The sequence below is a fragment of the Manihot esculenta genome, chromosome 16 (genome assembly GCF_001659605.2).
Source record: "Manihot esculenta cultivar AM560-2 chromosome 16, M.esculenta_v8, whole genome shotgun sequence".
Classification (NCBI taxonomy): Eukaryota; Viridiplantae; Streptophyta; class Magnoliopsida; order Malpighiales; family Euphorbiaceae; genus Manihot; species Manihot esculenta.
This window is the reverse complement of record NC_035176.2, coordinates 12264156-12268513: the sequence shown is the minus strand read 5'-3', so window position 1 is coordinate 12268513 and position 4358 is coordinate 12264156. Positions and strand designations below refer to the sequence as shown.

The window sequence follows — 4358 nt, the reverse complement described above, 5'->3', positions numbered from 1 at the left end:
CCTCTCCTCCGCTGATCTACCTCTTCTAACTACTCCTCTTCTGCTCTCGTCCACAGACCTTCTAGGGTCTATTGACATGCCTTCCCTGCTAGATCTTTGCGACCTTGCCCTTGGCAATGCAGGAGGACGAGCAGCTACTCCCTCACTATCTGATGGGACTCCAGTCAATCGAGCTGATCGACGAGTTCCTCGCATCTTAACGCTGAAAACAACACATACTATAGCATATCAGCACATAAACACATAGATCTGAATCATCAAAACACATTGTAACACCCCTTACCCGTCTATACAATAACTTAGTAAAGGATGCCACATACTATACTATATGCAATTACATATGTGGACTTAAGATAGCTTTGACCTTATAAATTGTTCTTTAGTTTGTTTAAATGCATGTTGATTCACAAAATAAGTTTAAATGGAGAAACCGCAAAAGTCTCCCCTGTTTATTAGCAATTATCCTTGTGAAAAATAGTCATAAAATCTCAATATTTGCTCATTTCACATTATCAAATCCATAAATAGAACATAATAACTTAAATTAGTCAACACATTTGTATATATTTGTACTATTTACAACACTCATTTACAGACTCTTGGTAGACTATTAATGTACATGCCAACCATAAACAACCTCTGTACAAATCTTGTGACTGACTGGTTATGATGATGTCTCTGTGCTGATGCAGAACCAGACCTCCTAACTGTTGCTTCCTCTATCTATTACCTGCGCATGGAAAATCCAATGCGCTGAGCTTATGCCCAGTGGGTAAATAACAACTTATATACTCATTCACATATAATAGGAATACTCATGATTGATATAATGAAATCATTTTATAAGGCAAATGAAATTTTTATGTGTCAGTGGGTGATAAGTGCCAAATCAAGTCATGCAGTTGTATAAATGTAAGGTCATTCATATTTTTGTAACCATCTTATGTGCATGCTAGCAAAGCATTAACAAGTCATATAATTAAATCTTAGCCCCTATAAACTCTTCACAGGATCATTTAGCTAGATAAGGGAAACTGTATCTGTATAGCACAAAGTGCCAAACTGTATGGCCCGGGGGCCGAATGTTGTGCCTGTATGGCTAAAAAGCCGGGAAACTGTATGACACATAATGTGTCGATAAGATCATATCATGTAGCCCATTAGGGCGCAGTACTGCTCCACTGTATATGGCATGCCATACCCTTATGCTATTTATGACTCCCACTGAGGTTTACTAGGGCCAAGAATGCATAGTTTCATATTAAATATTTATTGGTACTACATAAGCAATCACATCAATAAAAAGAGTCCTTAAAAGCATTCATATATATGTAATAGAACATATTCACTTATGAGCATATTATTCAGCCATAAACATTTTACTATGTCATCAAGAATATGCATGAAAAGTTTTAGTCTCTTAAGCTAGCACGTGCGTAAAGCAGGCATGTCAAGTTAGCATGTGCGTAATTTGGCCACAAAGCTAGCATGTCAATCCCTTTTAGGTCAATATTTACATTAAGCTTTGTTTCTGCCTGAGATTGTATCACAGTTTTAAGTAGCTTATGGACACAATTAGACTCACTTTTCTTCATGAACGTTGTGTATTTATGTCTTATCTTTCTAACAAGATATATTACATCTAATTCTGACCTTCCTAACTTAAGTTATGAATTTTTCTTTGCAACCTGCTCAATCAGGTCCTAACCAGTACAGTTTTGGTATCTGTTTTTAATCTAACAAAACCTATCAGATGCATACATTTTCATACAGATTCAAGCTTAAATTTCTTATACAAAGTTTTAGGTATACTTGTCAGGGTTCATTTGGAACTGGTCTTAATTCATTTCATTGAGTAAATCATTCGTTATGGTCTAGGAGATACATACTGCTCCGGATGCACAATTCCCTGTGACCAGCTTAGGTTCACTAGCAATTTTCACATGCTTAGCTACAGATTCAGAATGTGGTCACTTCATGAAAGTTTGAGATTTGTGTCTTAGCTTTCATTTGGTATATGTTAGGCTTAATTTCAATGATCACACAATAAGTTATAAGGCTTCTAACACAGACTGTCCTGTTGGAACCTATTCTGCCAGTTTTATGTTTTTGGCTTCCATGTTGTATCTATGTACTTTAAGCCTTCCAATCATCATTTCAACATTCATATTACATATCCATACAATCAAAAGAGCATTTCCAGCAAACAAAACCAATCCCTAATGTTACATATTCATGAGAAAATCAAAGGAAAAACAGAAGTTCATACAATCACCAAACCTTTTGCACAATCTTTTCAAAAGCTTTAGGTACACCTTAGTTACTCTCTTTCCTTGCCTTTCCCCTTTGATGTACCTTCCTCCCTTTGAGTTTGTTCTTTACAAAGAATAAGAAAAACAGGAGCTTTAATTCATTTAACAACATATAATTAATTGAAACATGAAAGAATATGTTTACCTAACCTAGTTTTCAATTTCATCACTTACCACTAAAGCACCTTAACTTCTCTCCTTCTTTCCTCCCTTTCTATGGTTTCCTTGCTGGTTATTACACTTAAGAACAGATTTTGTGTGGCTGGAGATTTTATCTTTTTGATGAACTATGGTGGAAATGGAAGATAAGAAAGCAAAAGCTTTTTCTCTTTCCTTTTGGTGTAGCCACGGCAATGATGGACCAAATGAATGACAACTCTTTTCTTTCATGCTTAGTCATGCATGGCTAGGTGTCATATGGTGGGTTAGGTGTAAATATAGAAAAAGGTGGAGGGCAAACTTGGAATTTTATTTTTAAACTTTCCATATTCACACTTTCACCTACTAAACTTTTCCACATGTTTCAATTTAGTTTTTAAACTTTCAATATTCATAGATTGACCTACTAAACTTACATTTTTAACATTTAGAAGTTCATTTTATTTAAGCAAGCACGTCGGTTGTAGGAAGCACCTCAAGCTAGCACGTCGGGAAACCCTTAAGCACCTCCCGATAGCAACTTGATTCCGACCTGCTTATCACGTTAGATACTTTATTTTAAGCTATGTCTGTTTTCTTATTTGGGTTTTCTATGATTCAGTTATTACAGTTTGAAGATGTGAAAATACTATTACTGGTCGTTCTTATTTTAACTCTACCTTTGGACGAATAACTCTATATGAAATGCAAGTTAGACCTCTAAACACAACTTTTAGTGCTCCATCTTTAAACAAATTGTGTGTCAGACGGCTATGGATAAGCTAGCACCTCCCCTAATTAGCTCGAGGTTAAGCTAGCACCTCCCCTGAAGCTAGTTATTCTAACTTCGGACTGGTACAATTGAAAGCTAATGGTTGCTTTATTTCTATCTGCAGGTTTTGGAATGTTACAATTCTCCCCTCCTTAAAAAATTTCGTCCTCGAAATTTACCTGTCATGAATAGCTGAGGGTGTTGTTGCCTCATTAAGTCCTCACTTTCCCATGTAGCTTCCTCTGTTTTGTGGTTTCTCCAAAGAATCTTCACTAATGGAATCTTCTTATTCCTTAGCTCCTTTATTTCTCGTGCTAGAATCTTCACTGGTTCCTCCTCATAAGTCAAATCAGGTTGAATATCAATTATCTCAGAAGAAATGACATGAGAAGGATCAGATCTGTATCTTCTCAGCATGGATACATGGAAGACATTATGTATCTTATCTAATCCAGGGGGTAATGCTAACCTGTAGGCTACCGGACCCACACGTTCAATTATCTCATATGGACCGATAAACCTAGGACTTAACTTTCCCTTTTTGCCAAATCTGAGCACCCTTTTCCATGGAGAGACTTTAAGAAACACTTTATCTCCAACTTCATATGCTATATCTTTCTCTTCAAATCTGCATAAGACTTCTGTCTATCTGAAGCTGCTTTCAACCTTTCCTTGATAGTTCTCACTTTCTCTTCTGTTTCCCTCACCAAGTCTGGACCTATCACTTTAGCTTCACTGAGTTCTGTCCAGCACAATGGAGTTCTACATTTCCTTCCATATAATGCTTCATAAGGTGCCATTTTGATACTTGCTTGATAACTGTTGTTGTATGCAAATTCAACCAAATGGAAGGTATCTCTCCCAGCTCCCTTCGAATTCAATAACACAACTTCTAAGCATATCTTCCAGTGTTTGAATTACCCTTTCAGATTGCCCATCTGTTTGAGGATGAAAAGCTGTACTAAAATTCAACTTAGTACCCAGTGCTTTCATGCAATTTCTCCCAAAATCTGGATGTGAACCTCGGGTCCCTATTTGAAATAATGGAAAGAGGTACTCCATGTAATCGAACTATTTCAGTGATATATAATTCTGCATATTTCTCCAATGAGTAATCAGTTCTCACTGGCAAGAAA

The 4358-nt window shown here is 36.5% G+C and overlaps 1 long non-coding RNA gene across 2 annotated transcripts; it reads right to left on the bottom strand.

Moving 5' to 3' along the window:
* Positions 1 to 590: 590 nt before the first annotated feature.
* On the bottom strand, positions 591 to 2776 carry LOC122722146. 2 transcript variants are annotated; one of them, XR_006349062.1, is made up of 3 exons: positions 2487 to 2776; positions 2281 to 2376; positions 591 to 730 (listed from the first exon to the last, which is right to left on the bottom strand). It is a non-coding gene; the product is annotated as an uncharacterized LOC122722146 (long non-coding RNA). The 2 variants fall into 2 exon arrangements; XR_006349061.1 differs by lacking the exon at positions 591 to 730 and having other exon boundaries at positions 1990 to 2376.
* Positions 2777 to 4358: the final 1582 nt, after the last annotated feature.